Source organism: Thamnophis sirtalis, unplaced genomic scaffold, assembly GCF_051295495.1.
Source record: "Thamnophis sirtalis isolate CommonGarterSnake01/CBP01778 unplaced genomic scaffold, rThaSir2_p1.2 scaffold_15, whole genome shotgun sequence".
Taxonomy (NCBI): domain Eukaryota; kingdom Metazoa; phylum Chordata; class Lepidosauria; order Squamata; family Natricidae; genus Thamnophis; species Thamnophis sirtalis.
Genome location: NW_028261395.1, coordinates 21,469,066 through 21,491,092, shown reverse-complemented (window position 1 = coordinate 21,491,092; position 22,027 = coordinate 21,469,066). Strand labels below are relative to the sequence as shown.

Genomic DNA, 22,027 nt, shown 5'->3' with positions numbered 1-22,027 from the left:
ATGGGCAAAGGAACAGCTGGAACCTGTTCCCAGTGTGCACAGGTGCAGAATTGCCAGACGAAGGGAACAGCTACACAACAGAGGTCAACTTTGGAGTAAGGCCACAGGTGGAAGATGAGTGACCCCTCCCAGAGGAACTAAAAGAAGAGCAAAAGGGGAGTGGAGTTTGCAGGAGACAATTAGTTCGCTTAATTGGTTCGTGACTCTCCGAGACGCCTTGCCAAGTTTTGCAGATATTAGCCTGTCAGCTGTCCAAGCCAGATAAGGTCTGTGACTGTAAATCCTCCCTTGAAAAGACTTTGATAGATGTGAATGAGCAGAATTCACAGCAAATTAATAAAAGGGTGTTGTTGTTTTTTGTCGGGACAAGGCGTTTGCTTCGTGCTCTTGGGAAACCTTGGTCAGAATACTAAGGTTGAGAAAGACAGGTATAAATCAAGAAAGGAGGCAGCTCAGAATAGGATGGTCTCAACTTAAAATGGAGCTCGCTCAGAAGCTGAAATACAGCAAGTAAATGAGATGAAGATTGGGAAGAAAAGGAGAGAGGTAAGCAAAGAGGGAGATAGGGCATGGGGGGAAGGAGAGAAAGAAGGAGTGGAAAGGGGGGAGAGGAGAAGGAGAGAGGAAGGGAAATTAGAGAAGGATGACAGAGGGAAGAAAGGAGGTAGGGAGAGGGGAGGAGAAAGGGAGAAGAAAGTGATGAATAAGGTACAAACATGGTGTATGGAAAGCAGAAGAGCCAATAATTGTTTTTGGGAGTTGATGGTAAGATGAATTGATGTAAACTTTTAATAATACAATACGATGCTGGCTATGTAATAATATACATGTAATTATATGTTATGAAAATGAAAAAGTAAAAAACTTTACAAAAAGAATAGGATGGTCAAGATTCCAGGAACTATTTTTAATTGGTTTTATTTAATTAGCTTAAATAAAAAAAAGTAAAGGTTTCCCCTGCTCAGTTCTACATTTGGGATGGTGCTCATCTTCATTTCCTAGCCAAGGGAACCATTGTTCTCTGTAGACCATTCATTTGCCTGATAATACAATCTTATAGCAGATTCTCCACCAGTTCAATGATGGGTTCCTACCAATTTGGATCAATTTGGCTGAACCTGTAATGGTATGGCAGCCTAGGTTGCTGGAACTAGCATCCACCCTGGCCTGCCACACCCCCGAACCAGTTCCCTGGTCTCTTCTGCTGTTGACGGCATGTTTCTGCGCATGTGCAGAGCAGTTTTCAGTCAACTGTGCATGCACAGCAATGCGTGACGGGCGTGCACACGAGCGAAGCACGCAGCACACATGCAAAACGCCATCTCAGCAAACCGGTAGCAAACTAGTTAGGAACCCACCACTGCACTAGTTATTATAAAACCTTTGCTGCTAATTCTTTGTGATCTGTAAGCTTTTCTGTAGAGGATCTTTCTTAAGGAGCTGATTCTAAATATGAGGATTATTTTTTAAGTATTGGTAGCAATTTCTTATTTATTTAGGTTTTATTCTTTCTTTTGGCATTCCTTTATGTCCAGATACAATCTTCTCGCCTCTCTCTTTTTCACTTCCTGCTGTCATAAGCTACTTCAAAAACACGAGAAACATGAAATCAAAAGTCAATCAATGATAGGAGTAGATATGTGTTTTGTGTTTTAAATTCTAAGGTACTGCCTGTACTTCTGGGGAACAATAATTTTAGCCAGGCTATTTATTCAGAACACTTACCCACATTAGCAAATATGCAATTTAAGTATCAGCAACAGTGAAAATCATAGATACATTAGAGGAAATCATAATTTGAAAGTAAAGATAGCAGAATAGTGATTTTGCACTCCGAAGACGTTGTGTGTAGATAGATCATGATGGGCATGAAGTGAATTGGGATTGCAATCTGCCTCTTAAATCAATCATGCATGAAACAAAAAAAGAGATAAATATTTGAAAAATGATAGTTTTTTTTAAAAAAAATGGGAAAACTTCTTGAAGAATAGATGAGCTCCAAGAACAAATGTACTATTTTTGTGGGATTGAAAACATCTTGAAGGATTCAGTGGTTCTGTAAGGATTTATTAAGTTTCAACAAAAGATAAAGTACAAAGGAACAGAAAGGAAAAAGGAGGTCAGGGAGAGAAAAAAGCAAAACTGAGGATGCAGGGGAAAAAAGGGAAGAAAAATATAGAAAAGACTTCTAACTTTCTTCAGTACAGATAAAAAGAGAAAATACATTAATCTTTTGCAAGATCCAATCTGACTTGGTCACTAAGACTAAAGGTTTATTCTTCCCAGCACCTTCTTTTAAATTCGCTCTAAAATTAACAAATGATACACAGTATTTCTATAATCATAAACAACTGTAATTGTCAAATCCCAGAGTTAAAAAATCATAGTTTCAAGCACAAAGTCCAAAAGTAGTTTTCAATTAGAAACAAAGCTAGACAAAGTCTTTTCTTTCATTAGTCAAGTTTCACCATCTCAACCAACTCTATTAAATTCACCATTTGTTCTTCCATTGTGGACTTTGTAAACCCTCCTATTTCTTGCTGCTGTTGTCACACATAAAAACAAAGTCCCATTTTTTTCAAGCTGTTTATCCATCAAACCTTTAAAAGAAAAAAAAACACTCCGGATTCAATTATATATTTATTGTAATAATTCTCTGAATTAAAGTACATATATGACCCAATATTACTTAGCTTTCTTACATGTCCACCAAGTTGGTAAAACCACCTTTATGTTTATTGTATTTCCAATATATATTTGACACACCCTTATGCATCTTTGGCAATGTATCAGGATATTAAATATCATCGTACATCATCTTATATAAATTCTCCTTTAAATTGTAATTCAGCATACATTTCAAATTCTTACTTCACATATTCTCCCATTGATCAAGCATTTTGTTGCATCCATTTAATCATAAAATCTTTAACACATTCATCTTCCATATTCTTTTTCAATAAAAGTTTGTACATCTTAGCAATAACATGTTCAGCATGAATACAGAAATCCAATTCAAAATCACTTTTTCTCATTTATAAAAAAACAAAATTCTTCTTGCTAATTTCTCTGTCAACTGAGTGTAATCCAACCATTTGACAAATATAACCTTCCACTTCCAGTCCTTCTCTGGTTTTTAATTTAGGCTCTCATTCCAGAAAGTCAATAAATCAGCGTAGGTCAACCAAGTTTGTGCAACTATCATTTTTCTTCTTAAAAAAAAAATATTGGGGTCTGTCTCAGGAGTCAATCTTGCTTGACGTCTATTCCAAACTTTCTTTCTTTTTAAAAATAAGTTTTATTCAACGTTTTTTAAACATTAAAATCACAATTACACTTTTACAGCTTTCTGTTATTGGTATTCCCTCCCCCCAATTTTGAATTTTCCATGCTAAGGCCTATTGTTTTATACATATACCTCCTTATTTCATAATTATTCATTTCTATATTATATACAACATTTACATCTCTGTTACTTTTTAAATATATACCATTTCTTTTTGTTATACTTTCTATGCATTCATTATGCATTAATTTTATATCTCCTTTGTAGCCAATTATACCATCTATTTCATGTCTTATAATACTGTTTCCTCTCTATCCCTTAGTTCCATTGTTAATTTATCCATTTCCGCTCATTCTAGCACCTTTTTTATGATCTCTACGTTTGAGGGGACATATTTCCAATTTCCAATTTTAGGTGAATGAAATTCTGGCTAATTCCAAACTTTCAGGATGGGATGCCCAGTGGTGAGCTTCAGCTGGTTTGCACCAGTTCAAATGAACTGGATGTTAAGATTCTGCTCAGTTTGATGAACTGGAAAATCCCACCACTGTCTCCCCCCCCCTCATGCACCCCCATGACCCAGATGTTTCATTACCAAACTAGGTAACATCATCCGTACTAGAAGGGAGTGTAGTTTGCTCTTATTTTCATGTACTAGTGGACTACCATGTCAGTGTTGATCAGTTGCTTCACAGTGTTTTGATTGGTGCCAGGTCTCTACAGCCTCAGGCAGAGAAGGGTTATTCTCTGTACCCCTCCCTAAAAATTTTCCAGCATTCCTTTAGGAACCTCCAACATGCAAACTGTGGTTACTCAGCCTACAATTAATCCTCTTTACCTGAAGTTTCAAAATTTGCTGTTTGCTGGGAAGATGCATAGCTAAAAGTCAGTCTACATTTAGGGTACATTTGACTTGGGGGATATTTCTTCATAACCAAACAAAAGTGTACTTTCTGTGCAATTCACACCCCTTGCTTGCCGAATGTGGATGTCACAAAGTAAAGCTTTGTAATTAACCCCCGCACCCCTTTTGATTGGCAGAGTGCTGCAGGAGATTGAGTGCTGCCATGCCCCTGGTCACAACTGCCCAGCCATGCCCACCCAGCCAGTCATTAGGGCAGAGAACCGGTTGTTAAAAAATTTACAGCCCGCCACTGGGCATGCCAAACAGAATGATTTTGACAATGTACTAAGTTTACCTTTATCATACCATAAGTAGCTGTGCCATCTCAAATCATGTCCATCCAGCTCCAATAATCTCCTATTTCTCAGAGTCATCCATTCTTTCATCCATTCTAGTCAATAAGCAGCAAAATACAACTTTAAATTAGTTATCTAAGCCCAGCTATTTCTTTGACATCTTACAACATGAAAGATTCAGTGGGAGCCACACAACTGGAACACTGGATTTGATAAATGTCTGTGGACAACCAGGTCATGGTTTCCCCAAAGTGCTTTTTCAAAAGGCAACTGGACTTTGTTTTTTCCCCCTGTCCTTGAAGACATTTCACTTCTCATCCAAGAAGCTTCTTCAGTTCTGACTGAATAGCAATAGCGCTTAGACGTTTTTCATTGCATAAGATACACGCCCTCCCCCCCCCCCAAAAAAAGTGAGTGGGAATGTCTGTGTGTCTTATGGAGTGAATATTGCGTCACAGGCCAGGCCACTGTGGTGGGGTCCTTTTACAGTGCTGAACCCCACCTCTTCTGTCTGTCATTGCCCGCCTCTTCTGTCTCTTTTTTGCAGTGCAGGAGTCGGTAAACAGAACTGGCACATGAGTGGACACCTATCTGTGGTCCTCACAGGCTCTGCCTGGTTTTTTTCCCTTGTTTTCCTCCTCTAAACCTAGGTGCATCTTATGGAGTGACAAATACAGTATATGCTCTGAGCCAGACTTCCGTAGAAAACAAAAAACAAAGTCTTAGTCCCTACAAAGCCTCTTTTATTTACACGATTGTGAATTCCTTTCATTCACAGTCAGCAAGGCTTAGCAAACAGTCTTTCAGAGGAATATTTATCAACACGAACTTTATCTCGTTTGGAGAGCTGCCAGATAATTAGTATCCAAACACAGGGAAAAGCAAAACTTGGCACAGAGTCTCCTAAAGTCACACTTTCCACTCTCGAACCGACCAACTGAATGAATTGCTTCCTGCAAAATCCCACTCCCTCTTCGTTCCTCTTTTGTTTCCTATTGGAGGGGCCAATCACCTCCAAGGTGTGTGTTTATACCTAAGTCGACCCTGCTTTCTTAATTTTTCTTGTCTTCTGGCAGCTCTGTGCATGTGTGCACTGGAAACAGGCTCCAGCTGTTCTTCTGCCTCACTGCTGTCTAACTTACTCTCTGCCTCCAACACAGAGCCCTCGTCCGAGTTTTCCTCAACCCTCAGGACTGGCCCATGTTACTCCTCAACCTCCTCACTCTCTGACTCTGCTGCCAGCTCCAGCAGAGTTTATACTCTTGTGGTGGGCTCCCCAACAATCTGGGTCCTCATTGGTGGAGAATGGTGAAAAATGGAAGGATTTATATTCTTTGCAGTCATTTGGTCATTAGCACTCTTTCTGAGAGTCATTGAGGCCACTTGGAAGATGATTTGTGCCCTCAAGGTCACCTGCACAGTGCAAATGGATGTGGAGCCTTTTTGGAACTGCTGAAAGGACAGTATTGTAAACAGAATGAGTAGTGAAAGATCTTCAAGGGGGAAAAAAAGTCCAGTTGCCCTTTGAAACAGCACCTTTGGGGCCTGGATTTGATACATCCAAGAGAGAAAACAGAACAATAGCAGACCTCATATTTAAGCAAATATAGATATTAACTTTTGAGTGTGAATTAACTACTTGGAAAAGCATCACCTAAAGGGTGGAGAAGCATTTTTCTATGGAATTGGACATCACTGCGGTTTGAGATATTTTGGCTTCATGAAATCTTTACAGCATCCCTTAATTTCATCTTTTATGACTGCTGATTTTTATGACCACACACTTTCCATAATAAGCAAGAAGATATTTTCTCTCCCCCTCTTCTTTTAAAAGGGGTGATGTGCAATTCGTTTCTTTGGAGGGTTGGATTATTCTACGCAGTTAATAAACGACAGAGAGCAGATGGTTCCTTTCCTGCTGTAATTCTTGCAGGAGCTGTATTAAAAGTAGGAGAACATGTGTTTCATTTGGACTGTCCACTGATGGTCATTCTCTAAACAAATTGATTACCTGTGCTGCATTTCAAACACAAAGGACGTGGTGTGAATGTATGCATAAATATTGTGTATATTATGCAAACAGACCAGCTTGTAACGGTTTAAAGTTTCATTTAGATGTCTAGAGCCAAATATTTCCTGAACATTTCTTTTCTATTTCAACATACGGTAATAGCTCAGTGCATAGTGTTTCATATATCATTTGCAATAGGGATTCCTGAACGCTCGTGAAGGTAGAAGCGCAGTAAGATCATTCAAAGAAGGTGTAGCAAGCTATAATTGTAATACAGCGAAGTCCTTTAACTGAGATTTAGCGGGCTGTGGAAAATGTAATCTTATCCTTCTTGTTCCCAGCAAGATGATTTGTAACTATATGGGTAATCAACACTCTCCAGACACTGTGCATTCTGCATACGAATTTGCTGTGGAATTTGGGAGGATGGCAGGGCGCGTTGGTGTGTTGCTGTTGTGTGTTTGTTTATTTGCAGGGCTTATAGGGCACTCCGTCTGCCAACTCTGAGCAGTATACAATTCCCCAAGAGGTCATTTGGATTAAAATCATACCATCAATTAAAGCAACCTCTAGAAGTATTCCTGTGGAACCAGGAGTCACAACTAACAATCTGTCTGTCTGTCTGTGCATGTGTGTGTGTTCATGACAATTAATGAAGCTTTTTGGATGAGAAGTAAAATGTCATCTTCTTCATGAAAAAAATATAATTTAGTTGCCTTTATAAAAAGCACCTTTGAGGCAATCATTACCTGGATGGTTGAAAATCTCCATAGACAATTTACCTGTGCCATTTAAACAATAACATCTCTCTGTCTTAGTGCCTTGGGAGGGGGACATAAATGTCAAATGCAGTCCAAACATCTGGCTGTCTGATCAATCATCATAATAATGATTCTTGACCAGCTGCAGCTTCCAGATCCTCTTCAAGGGTTGTCCCAGGTAAATTGCATTGCAGAATTCAGTCCAGAAGTAACAATAAGTGACACCTGCTATTTCAATAAAAGTTAGTGCACTAGATGGAGCTGAGTGAAGTTTTCCTTAGCTGTGGCTTCCTCCTGCTCCTGAAGAAGGAGCTTTCAGTCTAAGAAGACACCAGATTGGGGGTCTTCTCCACCCAGAGGAGGGCAACATGATTCAGATTTAATTATAAATCACATTGAAGGTAGCCAGCCTTTGAACTGCCTCTCCTCCATTTTGTTGGGTGGAATTTCAGCCTTTTTGTCCACCAAGCACCTGGACTGAACATAATGTGGTAATAATGAGCAGGTAGAAATATCTAGTTCAGTGATTGTGAATCTTTTTCACCTCGTGTGCCAAAAGTATGTGAGTGCGTGTTATCACACACACTTGCATGCCCACCCCCATAATTTAATGCCCCCCTGTGCCATACCCCCTGCGCATGCATGTATAACCTCTCCCAATGCCCCGCACATGTACACACAGCTTTCTTGGAGTCTGCGGAGGGCGAAAATGGCCTCCCCTGCCCCACCCCTGGAGGCCCTCCGGAGACTGGAAACGGCCTGTTTTCCGAATTCCCGGTGGACCCAGTAGGTTCGTTTTTCGCCCTCCCCAGGCTCCAGAGGCTCTCTAGGAGTTTGGGGAGGGTGAAAACAGTCTCCTCTGGCCCCTAGAGGTCCTCTGGAGGCCAGAAATGGGCAATTTTCTGACTTCTGGTGGGCCTGATAGGTCTGTTTTTTGCTCTCCATGGGCTCCAGAGGCTTTCTAGGAGCCTGGGGAGGGTGAAAAACAGCCCAACACGCAATCCGGAAGTTCAGGAACTGACAGGGCAACACCTCGCATGCCCTCAGAAATGCCATAGGTTCACCATCACAGATCTAGAGTAATCTCCACAGTGCTGGGCTAGCAAAATGATGTCATAAGCAGTGCACTATATGCAAAGATTGTATTCTCCAGAAGTATTGCATTACAATCTCATTGATTCTTAGTTTCCAATTCAAGAATAATCGTTAATCATCTGGAACAGAAGCTGAACAGAAGTACGGCTTTCTTTTCTCCTAGCCCTTGAGAAAGAGAGAAAAAGAAAAAGGATTATGTTATAAAGACCTTATCAGAATGGTAAAAGATTGCTGTGTTAGTGCTTCTCGGCTTAAACATTTAGAAACACTCTAATCTTTTAAAAACAGATTAAGGAATGGCACTGAGGCTGACAATCTGCCTGCTGAGTTCTGGGATGATGCAACTTGAAGCGGCAGAGATATTAAAACAAGATGTCTGCTTTTCTAGGACAAATGTCAATGCACTATTAACTCCAGGAGAATTTCCACCACCTCCACTTACTTGAATGAACTATTTTGAAACCTGGTGATTATCTCTGGCTGCCTCAGCCATGGTTAACTATTGTTAGTTTTATCCAGTAGAAAGCAGGAGATGATGAGATCTAATTTTGCCTCAGGCATGAAGGCCGGCTGGGTGACTCTGGACTTGTTCTCGCCTAGGCTTCCCCAAAAAGCATGAGGCAGAGTCCTGGTCCCAACAAACCCCCTTTTATTAAAGAAATGTGAATTCCTCTCCTTCACCTTCAGCAAAGACCTGGCAAACAATCTTTCAAAGGAATATTTATGACTACAAACCTTAACTATCTTGGAAAGCTGCCATGTAAATATTTTTCAAATGAGGTGCTGTGCAAGGAAAGACTGGGCAGTCTCTGAGATTCACACTCCTAAAATGAATCTTAACAACCGAACGAACAAATTGTTCCCTGCAAAAGCCCACTCCCCTTTCACTCCTATTTTATTTCCTATGGGAGGGGCCAATCACCTTCCACCTATGACTTTAGTCCCAAGTCGACCCTGATTTCTGAGCTGTTCTTTTCTTCTGGCAGCTCTGCGCATGCACACAATGGGAACAACCTCCAGCTGTTCCTCTGCCTCACTGCTGCCTAGCTCCATAGGCACCTGATCACTGCCAGATGGCCTCGGCCCTGTCTCTGCCTCCAACACAGTGCCCTCGTCCGAGCCTTCCCCAGCCTCCAGGACTGACCCATGCTCCTCTTCAACCTCTTCACTGTCCGACTCTGCTGCCAGCTTCACGGGCCACTGGCGGGTCACAACAGGGCCAATCACCAGGAGATAGGGAGCTCTAGTCCTGCCTTAGGCATGAAAGATGACTGGGTATCTCTGGGCCAGTCACCAAGAGATGGTGAGTTCTAGTCCAATCATAGGCATAAAAACAGGTTGGCACTGAGAATAAAGGACAAAGAGGAATCAGTGTACTACAGGACATGGGGGCGATTTTACAATTGGCTTGAAAAAAGATATAAATAGAAAGAAAAAAAGAACAAAACATGAAATAAATAACTCAGATAACATATTATCAAATTAGAGGGAGGGGAAACACGAAAATATTAAAATGCAAGTAAACAAGTGGAAAAATGACATAAGTGGAATTAATGTTAGAAATAAAATGTAATAGAGAAAATTATTTGTATGAAAATATAAAGTTGGGATTTCTGAAACACCACCCCAAGACCTGTCAGAAAAAGTAAATAAGCAAGGGGAACAATGGAAAGGAGGGAGGATGAGGAGGGAAAGGAAGAAAGGGAAAAGCAGAGGAAGTAAGGGAGGGAAAGTAAGAGTAGGAAAGAGGGTAAGAAGGAGAAGAAGAGAGGTGGAGGGGGAAAGAGAGGGGAAGAAGAAAGGAGGAATGAGAGGAAAGAAGAGAAGGCAGAGAAGGGAGGTTGAGAAGATAGAAGGAACAAGGTTGTTGCAAAATAAGATAGGAAGCTTACTGCTTCCATTCTCTGTCCATCGGCTCGTCACAAGAGACCATCCAGACAGAAACCCAATATTTTTACTGTTGCCTTTGTTACATTTGTGTTGTATTTGTGCTGATTTATTTATCAGAACAAATACAACAGATAGATAGATAGATAGATAGATAGATAGATAGATAGATAGATAGATAGATAGATAGATAGATATAGATATAGATATAGATATAGATATAGATATAGATATAGATATAGATATAGATAGATAGATAGATAGATAGATATAGATATAGATATAGATATAGATAGATAGATAGATAGATAGATAGATAGATAGATAGATAGATAGATAGAATATGTATATATAGATATAGATATAGAGATAGAGATAGAGATAGAGATAGAGATAGAGAGATAGATAGATAGATAGATAGATAGATAGATAGATAGATAGATAGATATAGAGAGAGAGAGCGTGTGTGTGTGTAAAAATAAATATAGAGATTAATGATGAATAGACAAATATTAAATAGCAATTATAAAAATGTATACTTGTGAATGAACTTGAATGGGAAAAATAAAAAACTTTTTTTAAAAAAGATCCCATTGCACTGCATATATAATCTATAAGGTTCCTAGGGTTATGGTTAGAGTTATTACCTAACCCCAATAGTCTTATTACTATGGAAACATCTGATCATTCTGATCTTTTTGATGTAGTTGCCATGATCACATCACCATGACTTACTTTCCCTATACACCAGTGGTGGGTTCCAGGCAGTATGGCCCAGTACAGCCATAACAGTAGTAGCTGGGAGGAGCGGCCACCGTACCAGTATGGTGGCTCGTTTGGCCCACCCACCCACCCACGTTCCATAGCTGTTTATAATGCAACTGGCCAATTGCGCATGTGCACACAGTGTGCAGTGCCTGCACGACCTCCACCAAGCATCTGGGTGACGCAGGGTGGTGGCATGCACATGTGTGTGCAACCCACGTGCCTGATTAGGATGCTAGGCCCCATGCGCAGAGTACCGGTTGCGACAAGGTCTGGAACCCACCACTGCTGTACACAGCTACATTTTGTTCTCCTGCCTGAAAATTGAACATAATCTGAGTGCCCAGTGATGAATCTACCACCAATTATATCATTCTTATCCTGTTTTGTGCTTTTATCGTTATTTATTTTTAATATTTTTTTATTTTGAACTCTGGCCTGTGACCGTAATATATTCTATTCATTTATCATTAGAATTTACTGCTTTGAAAATGATTTTTTATATGAATAATAATTTTCCCACAGAGCAGAAATATTACTGTTAGATACTAGCTTCAGTTATAGTGGTTTCCACCAAGGTCCTCTGTTCCGGCGGGAACAGAGGTTTAATCTCATTGGTCGAAGGGTCTGACAGCTCCCTATAAAAGGGCTGCTGTCAGACTCAACCTTCGCTGGATTGTTCTTACTTGTTGTGTTATAATACATAGCTGTTGTTGACTTTAGCCTTGTGTGCCTTTCCATTAGCCGATCTAACAATTACTTTTTATATACAGTATAAAAAATTAGAACTCATTTTCTGCTGCTGTTGGATAAATTATGGATACTTTTTTTTTCTTTTTTGTCAGTCAGAGTAAGGCTCCAGTGAATATGGACAATACTATACTGTTAGAACTGAATACCCATTGATTGCCTTGAAAATAAGTTTCTTTTCAAAATGGCTTCTTTTTTGGGGAGGAATGTTTTTATCCACTTACAAAGAGAACTGCCTCAAACTGGTTCATACCATTTTAAAATGTTCAGGATTGTCTGGTTCTTTCCCATTATCATTCAAATTGAATTATTCAATTATATTCACTGCTTTTTCCCAGAATGCACTCAAGACAGAAAATAATGAAGAAGAAAAAACCCACACAAACAAGCTGACAAAAATAGGTCAATAATGCCTTATTAACCAATTTGAAATGAAAATGCTGTCTAATTGGAAGACCTTGATTCCTTTTTTAAAAGCAGAAGCAGTGCAGGGGTAGTATTCACTTACTTTCCCTATCGGTTCGCAAATGTGAGCGTGCGTCCATATCAGTAGTGGGATTCAAATTGTTTTACTACCAGTTCTGTGGGCGTGGCTTGTTGGGCATGACAGGGGAAGGATACTGCAAAATTTCAATTCCCTCCCCACTCCAGGGGAAGGATATGGTAAAATCTCCATTCCCTCCCCACTTCAGGGGAAGGATACTACAAAATCTCCATTCCCTCCCCACTCCAGGGGAAGGACACTGCAAAATCTCCATTCCCTCCCCACTCCAGGGGAAGGATACTACAAAATCTCCATTCCCTCCTGATTAGCTGAGACTTGGGAGGCAGAGAATAGATGGGTGTGGGGCCAGTCAGAGGTGGCATTTACTGGTTCCCTGAACTACTCAAAATGACTGCTACCGGTGCTCCAGAATTGGTCAGAACCTGCTGAATCCCACCTCTGGTCCACACATGCCCTCGGCCTTCCGCATATACACTTTGACTTGAAAACGTGCCTAATGGTATAGAGCCGGGGCGAGAGAAATGGGCCCACCGCGATTTCCACTACCAGTTTGGCTGAACTAGCTGAATATCACCTCTGAAGCAGTGGTAGCTGAGAGCCAAGGAAAACCTGTTCATAACTTGAGATCTCCCAAGAGAAGATTTTCCAATGTGTTCAAAGGAGCCAGGAAAGTGAGCACAGCTCTAAAACGTCTTCTTCTGCTCATCTTAAACGTCAGGACTGGTTGATGTTGAGCTAGGCTCTTGCACAAGTAATCAACCCCAATGACTTCATTACAATGTCTATCTTCCAAAGACTGAGCCACTATTTGCTGACTTCTCAAGGCCAGAATTAATTCTTCTACTAGAAGGAATGTGTTCTGACCGAGGCTTCCCAAGAGCATGAAGCAAACTCCTTGTCCCGACAAAAAACTGTTTTATTAATTTACTTTGAATTCTGCTCAATCACATCCAGCAAAGTCTTTCAAGGGAGGATTTACAGTCACAGACCTTATCTGGCTTGGAGAGCTGCCAGGGCAATATCTGCAAAACTTGGCAAGGAGCCTCGGAGAGTCACGAACCAATTAAGTGAACTAATTATCTCCTGCAAACTCCACTCCCTTTCTCTCCTCTTTTATTTCCTCTGGGAGAGGTCATTCATCATCCACCTGTGGCCTTACTTCCAAGTCGACCCCTGTTCTTTAGCTGCTCTCTTTGTTTGGCAACTCTGTGCATGTGCATACTGGGAACAGGCTCCAGCTGTTCATCTGCCTCACTGATGTCTGACTCCGAAGGCAGCTAATAACTGTCGTATGGCTCTATCCCTCTCTCTGCCTCTGACACAGAGCCTTCATCAGAGCCTTCCCCAGACTCCAGGACTGGCCCATGTTCCTCCCCAACATCCTCACTGTCTGAATCTGCTGCCAGCTGGCTGCTGGTGGGCCACAACAGAATGATCAGATTTTGCTGTTGGACATAACTGTGCAAACATACTTGTTTGTTACTGGTACCACCCTAGAATCCAAAGACAATTGGGAAGGCTCCTCTTTGTGGGCTGTTCTTTCAGAGAGATTTCATCCCCACCAAAGGGGCTGCAGCCCAGTTCTGGAAGCCACAACTATGCATGAACTAGGAACTAGTTTTAGTTTTGTAGGTGGAACAAAACCATCCTGATCCTTCTAAGCTGTACAGCCATGGGAACTCGTAACAAAACCCAAAGCCATAAAAATAAGTGGAGTAGTAATTTATACTGATGGCTAGCTGTCGTCCAATTAATTTAAAGAACATGACCAGAGGGTATTTTCAAAATCATCATAAAATCACCATAGGAGATAATTGGAACAACATTTCTGTCATCAACAAAATAATGAGCTTAATTATCAATTATCAGAAAAGCCCCAGGTTCTTATTTCAATAAATAAGTACTTCCCTAAAAGCATGTTCTTTAAATAGCACATACTATCTGATAACCCGGTGTTGCCCAAGTATTTATTTATAGGGGGAAAATGTCCATACCAAACGTAATTTCTAATGTTGGATTTTCCCCCTTACCAGAGGAGTACTTGTAGAGTACTGTGAAGTCGTTACCATGGCAACTCCACTGCGCTGTACAGTAGGCACCATTTAAAGGCAATACAGTAGAAGCCATTTTAAGGCACAACAGGCTGCATCTTAACAGAACACACACCCCGAGGGATATTAATATTAGTTTCCAGAGGGTAAGTCATCTGTGTACCGTTTGGTTGAAATTGCTTGAGGCATTCCAGAGTTCTTCTGGAACACACACACACACACACACACACACACACACACACGTTTTAATATATGTAGATAATAACAGACAATCTCAATCAATATTCTTTTTGATTGGCATCTCCTGGCCGGACTATTAATAATATATGATAATTTGCATAGTTGAGGTTGGCGAGGAGTTTTGCAATTCTTCCAAGCCAATATTCCTGCTTGGGAAAAACAATCTTTTCCAGCTGTCCTGGGGGAAGACTGGCCTGCTTAGATTTGCAAGTCTGTAGAGCTTTTATTGCATCTATTAAATATTTTGCAGGAATAGCCAGGTATCTCAGAAGGAATTAATGTTGCTTTGTGGGGTAAGGTCAGTTTGAAGGGTTGGGGACTTGTATTACCAATCCAGCAGGTATCTGGCTTTGTTTCCATAGAAGGTGAAGTTCCTCACAGATGTGATCAAGCAATGACTATCTAGGACACTTACATTTACATGTTGCTTTTTATTTTGGGGAGAAACCCTCTGCAATCTTCATTCCAATGACTCTCTCACTATGCAAAGTTTTTATTTTGATGAGGAAGTTACTTGGATGAGTAATGAAACATCTCAGTTTTCATAAACGTTGGTCTAGTTGCCATGATAGATACATTTAGATGCATCTAAGACACTGCAATGTGCAGCCTCTGAGAACGGTTGGTTGTATTCTCTGGTAGAAGAGATTATTTGTAAATCAGGACTGAACTGTGATGCCCTTAGTGCTCTCTGAGCTTGGATGTTTTCTTCTACCTACCTTCCAACTAGGTAACCTCATCATGGCTAGAAAGGACTGGTGCTAGGCTTCCTTCTACCACTGATCAGGTTACCTAGTTGGGTAATGAAATGTCTGCAATAAATCAACCAAGCTCAGAGAGCACCAAGGCCCCTTGTGTCCTCTGGGATGATTTAGCTAAGGTGTACATGAGGTGGAGCCAACCTGAGAGAAGAGATCTACTTCATTGTACCAAACCTTTAATGAAATCTTGATTAAGCCATATGCCATGTGCATATAAGCTGCAGCCAGCTCTTGCATTTGGAGACATTGGTTTCCCTCCCAATCTAGCGAAAATATACCTTTCATGGAAGGTTATTTAGTTAATGGTAAATGTGGCGCTGTAAAGAATAGCTCCACGCTGACAGTTCTGCAATTAACTTTTGTCAATGCCGCTGTATTGTGTAGCTGTTCGGTAGGCAACATGCACATAAATAATACGTGACATTAAAGCTTTGTAAAATGAAATATTATTGACACGCTTGGAAGATGTCCATGCACGAGATTTTGCTTTTACAAGATTTGCCATACAATAAAGCCAGCGAGGAAATAAAGGGAGGGAGGGAGCTAGTAGGTGTGTTATGCAAACTGCATTAAATGCAAAACCTCAACTGTGTGACATTAAATTATATCTTAATGAAGTTATACAAATTCCCTTTGTGCTTGTTAAATGAAGCCAGTCTGCCCAGTTGTAGCCTGTGCTTTTGTCCAGGAGGCGTGTATGGAACCTGTTAGATTCATGCTATTAAATTTGTGAAGGGGGGTCCAGGTTTTGGCAGCCAGGCCTCATTTTATTCATTTTATTTCACTAAGTGTTCTTCTTTGTACAGAAAGTTGCGTGAAAGTCTTCAGACTAAAACCAGATCTCTTTTCAATTCTCTGAAAATTTAAATTAACATGTTTCACATCAAGAATTCCCCTTTATTTTATATTCTGCAGCATTATCAATGCTATTTTCACCTGCCCTGAACTCATGTTATACTTAAGAATGAGATTAAGCAGTGGTCAAATTAGTTTATTGTCCGGTAATAAATGTTTTCTGCAGAACTACTACTGTAAAAAGTCTCCGTGAACATTCTCTAATTTTTAATCAACTTCCTCGATCCTTCAGATAACTTAAACTAAGAACTAAAAACTACTGGAGTGGGACATATTACAAAAACTAATAAGTACACAAGAAAACTGAGAATTGTGATTTAGATCAAGTGTGAACATCAAAAAGGTCATTGTAAGGATTTCCTCTCCTCCTAACTTAAGAAAGTGAAGACTCTTGAAACAAAAGATTTCAAAAGGAACCTTTTATTTAGCAGAAGTGACAGCAATGGATTCAAAGCAGCATCTGAATACCCTCAGGCAAGACAAGTAGAATTAAAGCAGACTCCCCAGTGGTGGGTTCCGGATCCTGTTGCAACTGGTACGGTGCAACGGGGACCAGCATCCCCCACATGCATGTGCGCAGCATGCACGCACAGCGCACGAATGCGTCTCTACCTCTGCGATGCTCCAGCTGTCCGGCAGAGCGTTACGCCGGTGCCATACACTCCGTGCACATAAGAGCCGAAGAGCTCAAATACAGGTAAGGAGCTCGGGCAGGCAGGTGGGTCCTCCAGAGCACCATACCAGAACGGTACCTGGTGCTCCCGGCAGGCACCGGTACGCCCGTAATGGGGCGTATCGCCTGCAACCCACCACTGAGAGCCCCTCACTTTAGCCAGATGCAGATTTAGCCAATCCACAAGTGTGAAGATGTTACTTTACCAGCTGCCCTGAGAAGCAGAATAAGCATATATTCCCATGGCTATCTTCCATTGGCTATCAAAGTGAAACAATCCACATGGCCATCCCTCCTATACATTCCCTAAGACGTGAGAAGATCTCAGGGCACTTCGACACTAGGTTACAAGTTATAAAATACCAGTTGTCACAGGCAATACTAATGAATTGAATCCAAGCCCCCCCCCCTTTTCTCCCAATTAAATGGCAGTATCGCTTTTAGGAATATGACAGTCATTGTCATTGCTTTAAGATAATTCTTATACCATCTCTTACACCAAAACCTCAAACAGAAGTCTTTTTTCCATAAAAAACTTTTTATTTTCCATTTTCATAACATATAATCACATGTATACTATTACATAGCCAATATCATGTTGTATTATTAAGTAATTACATCAATTCATCTTGCCATCAACTACCGAAAAAATAAAAATAAAAACCAATTATTGGCTCTTCTGCTCTCCAGACACCATATTTATACCTTATCCAACACTTTCTTCTGCTTCTCTCCTCCCACTCCCTACCTCCTTTCTTCCCTCCATCATTCTTTTCTACTCTACTTCCCCTTCCTTTCTCCTTCTCCTCTCTCCCCTTTCCACTCCTCCTTATACTCCTCATCTTCCCCCCCCCCCATGCGCTCTCTCCTATCCCTCTCTTCCTATCTTTCTTCTCTCCTCTGCTTCCCACTCTTCCTCTCATTCACTTGGTGTATTTCAGCTTCTGAGCAAGCTCCATTTTGTGTTGATGGTATTTATAATTCCATTTTAATATACATAACATATCTTTGTTAAACAAAAAGAAAAAAATTAGGCAAGACAGTATATATGTACAATAATACTACTTTACTTTATCATATTACATATTACAGAAGTCTTGAACTCATGTAAAGGAAGAGGCCACAAAATTCTCAGAAGATCTTCTTGGGGCTTCATTGTTTTACTTATTAGAGAAGAAGGACTACGGCAACATAACTCTTTGTCACATATGTCATGTATTTACTCACCTTCTAAGTCAACATAAGCCAAAGACCTCTGATTCGAGTAATGTGTGACCACACCAGGTGGCAGCCTCCATCAGTCCTTTGTTGATTTCAAAATGGATAGAGTTAGATCTCTTGAGTGGGAGATCTTAAGAAAAACTTAAGGGAGTGAGTATGTTTTTACAAATGCAGGGAAAAGCCATGACAAAGCACTTCCATGTTGTTGCATAATTGTGTCTATGGAGTCACCAGGGTTAAGCTCAACTCAAGGGGATCTTATCTTTTTATTGTCCTCAAATGTGTCTCAACATTTCATCGCGTTCTGTTCCAGATACTCCCCTGACTTTCAAGAACAGATTTTTTTTAGGCAATTGTATTAATGGAGTACAATTAATGAGCTCTTTCATCTCAAGAAAAATAAGAGAACAGTCTGCTTGCTGGTACAACAAAGGGGGAAATCAGCTGTCCATTTGTTTTATGTTTCTTTTTCCACTAAATCTGCAGAAATGTGGTGTTTGAGTGATTTTTAAGGGGAAGTAAATAAAAGCTGAAAAGTATGCACCCTCTGATGTGCAATCTGTCTCAAAGTTTTGCTTCTTTGATGGAAATGTTGCAGGCCATTAGTCCAGTGTGAAGAAGAGAGCCTTGGGAGATTTTATGAAAAATGATTGTGTACACAAAGCATATGGGTGACTGAGCGATTTTTTATACACTCCAAAATATTTTTGTTTTAAAAAAAAACCTCGCAAGTTATTCGGATAATGTGGGGCAAGATAAGTTCTTGGATCATCTTTTCTTAATCTGTTTCCCTCCCAAGAGTTTTGTATTAGAAATTGGACACGCTGGGTAGGGCTTCTGAAAGTTATATTTAAACACATTTCAGGCTGTGGAAAACTGAGCTAAGAGGTTCCGTCAGAATTCCAATGGATGCCTTAATTAAATCATGATCCTTGAGCCAAGCTTCAAAAGAAATCCAGTTATTTATTAGGAGCATGTACCCAAATGAAGCCAGCTCTGGCCCCATGTAATTTAAGGCCCAAGTATGACCCTGTTCTCCCCCCACCCTCAGTGTGTGTCATAAATCACATTCTCCAACGGAGCACTTTCGTGGGCTGTAGAGATCACGCCCCTCTGGCTGTTGCAGGTAACCTGGGAGACAACCTTGAGAAAGATATGCATGGAATGTGCTTCTAGTTGTGGCTGCCATGCTGCTCCATCAGTTTCTCCCACCCCTTGCCTATGGCAAATTGAGAGCAGGCCTTTGTGAGTTGACATTACATTTGAAACAAGCATGACCAATTGGGACCGGAATTTCCATTGCTAACCAAGTTGTACCTGCAAACCTTTTCTGCCAGAGTTGTTAAGCATTGAACTGCAATTGTTAAGTGACTCATACTTAAGTTGTTAAGCAAATCTGGTTTCCCCATTAACTTTGCTTTTTAGACTGGGAATGTCTCAAATAGTGATCACATGATCCAGGGATACAATCATCATAAATACACGTCCACTGTCATCAGCCTGAATTGTGATGACTTGTTGCAATGATTGTAAATGAGAGGACCAGTCAAAAGTCACTTTTTTCCAGTGCTGTTGTAACTTCGAACAGTGGCTAAATGAATGGTTGTAAATCAGGGGCTGCCTATATGCACAATTTCTTGTTTTTCCGCATGTTCAGGGCTGCCTTGGGTTTGAAGTAGTAGGGCTATTCTGGCTTTGGAAGATTTGAAGAAGGAAAACAAACCACCATGAGTTGGAAATTCAAAATGTTTCCTTGCTATAAGGAGGTGAAACTGTCCTTTGTCATTGTGTTGTTGGAAGAAATTTCCTTCTGGGTTCAGTTCCCAATGGGGAAAAAGACACTGGATTCATGGAAGTTGCTTGGAAAGAAGGTTTATTGACGGTGGACAGAACCACATGGTTTGAGGTCCTGGGCAAAAAAGGGAAGAGATGCTGAGAGTGCCTGGGTTTTATGCCCTCTCTGGGATTTTGAATTTGAGCTTGTATTCAGATTGGTTGTCATCCTCCCATGGGGCCATGCAGGGACAACTCTGTCCTGAGTCCCAACCTTGGTTGAGCCTTGCTGGGTGATAATGTAATGAAAGGGCTTTGGGATTCCTATTATGACTCTGCCTGAAGGAGGTAGATCTTTATTATGTAGAATAGACTGGCTTAGTCCTTAAAGGCCCATTGACAAAGGTGGGGGGGGGTTGCGCTGAGTCTTTTCATATTTCCTAAAATATTTCATTTTTCTAGGAGAGGGGTGGGTACTAACTTCCTACGGTGTGTAGGAAGTCTTCAACTGAACAATAGTAGCAAGAGATCCTGAACTGCCAAATAAAGAACAAAGCCAGAGAAATGGAACAGAGCAAGAAACAACGGAGCAGTCAGATAAAAGTTTAGCAAGGGGAAAGCTGGAGAAATCTACTTGTTGTGCATATTGAACACTAAACTTTAATTCCCAGACTGCCTACAGATAATCTTTGGGTTCTCTGTGAAAAACACTCCAGGATGGAAAAACAAGGCATACAAAAATTCATAGGTTGAAAGAAAAGGTGTTAGAAAAGAAATAATTGTTTCTTATATTTTTATATTATATTTTTATATTATATTTTTAAATATGCTGCACATGTAGGAGAAAACGCAAAGCAATGTAAAGTGTATTGTGTATACTTCTTTTCAGTAGCAAAGCATTCAATGGGATTATGGGGAATAAAATGATGTGAAGTAATACAAGGAAGAAAATGATCTGTCTCTCCCTAACTGGAAATAAGATATATTTTGTTCCACATCCACCCCTACTCCATTCTCTTTCCTTAGCCAAGTCTCTTTGGGGCAACTTTATCTGCTTTAATGGATGTCTTGTCAGAGTTCTGGAGATAAATTGCTCAAAATCTGCTTGGATGTCTTGGAATATAGTTAGATGAGCTCCGGGGAATTGCTACCGGTCCTAGGAAGGCAGCTACTCTACAATTTGTGCAACATGCTGGATAAATTCTCTGATTAGCACTTCACTTTAGGTACATAAAAGGGTGTAAAAGTGTCAGCTCCTTGCTGAAGCGTTGATTAATTCCTGCATTAGGTGTGGGCTTGCATAATGCTTAGAGAATGGGATCTTTTTAGTGTTTGAACTAACGCGGTAGCAGAATTTCACCTGCGGAAGCCAAAGCCCCACTCTCTGGCATTGACTCCATTCGAAAAAGGTTGATTTTATTTATTTCTTTAGTTTGTCAAATATGTACGAGATAACAGGTCTAAGTATAAACATGGACATGAACACAGGAAATGGGTACGAATAAATGGGGACAATAGGGCAGGAATGGTAGCCACGCTGGTGCACTTATGCACGCGCCCTTACAGATCTCTTAAGAATGGGGTGAGGTCCATGGTAGACAGTCCAAGGTTAAAGTTATGGGGATTTGAGGATGTAACAACAGAGTCAGGTAGAGCATTCCAGGCACTGACCACTCTGTTGCTGTAGTTGTATTTTCTGCAATCGCGTTTGGAGCGGTTTACCTTGAGTTTCTATCTATTGTTTGCTCATGTATCATTGCGGTTGAAACTGAAGTAGTCATTGACAGGTAGGATGTTGTACCAGACAATTTAGTGTACTACGTTTAGGTCAGACCTTAATCAGCGTAATTCTAGGTTCTACAAGCCCAATATTTCAAGCCTGGTGGTATAATAATCTTCTTGGCTATTTTGGCAGATCCATTAAAAAAGTCGCTCTTAAAAAATAATAATAAAGTGAGTGTGAGAAGATTGTGCTACGAATAAAAACAGGGTCTTATGTCTTTTCTTCTAAACTGAGATTCCTGTTGGTTCTCTAGAGTTTTATGACCTGTGTAACATCCTTTAGCTATTTCCTAATTTACCTATTATATCTGCTAGAAATAAACTATTCTAAGCATATTATAGCCTAGAGTATGTGTGATTTTTGCAGATCTACAGCATTCTATTTGAATTATTTATTCACTTGTTTTTCTC

At 40.5% G+C, this 22,027-nt stretch overlaps 1 protein-coding gene across 7 annotated transcripts in view; it reads left to right on the top strand.

Annotated features, from left to right (window-relative positions):
* GRID1 (glutamate ionotropic receptor delta type subunit 1) overlaps positions 1-22,027 on the top strand; it is a 763,397-nt gene that overhangs the window by 595,358 nt on the left and 146,012 nt on the right. The gene's annotated exons all lie outside the window — the stretch shown is intronic.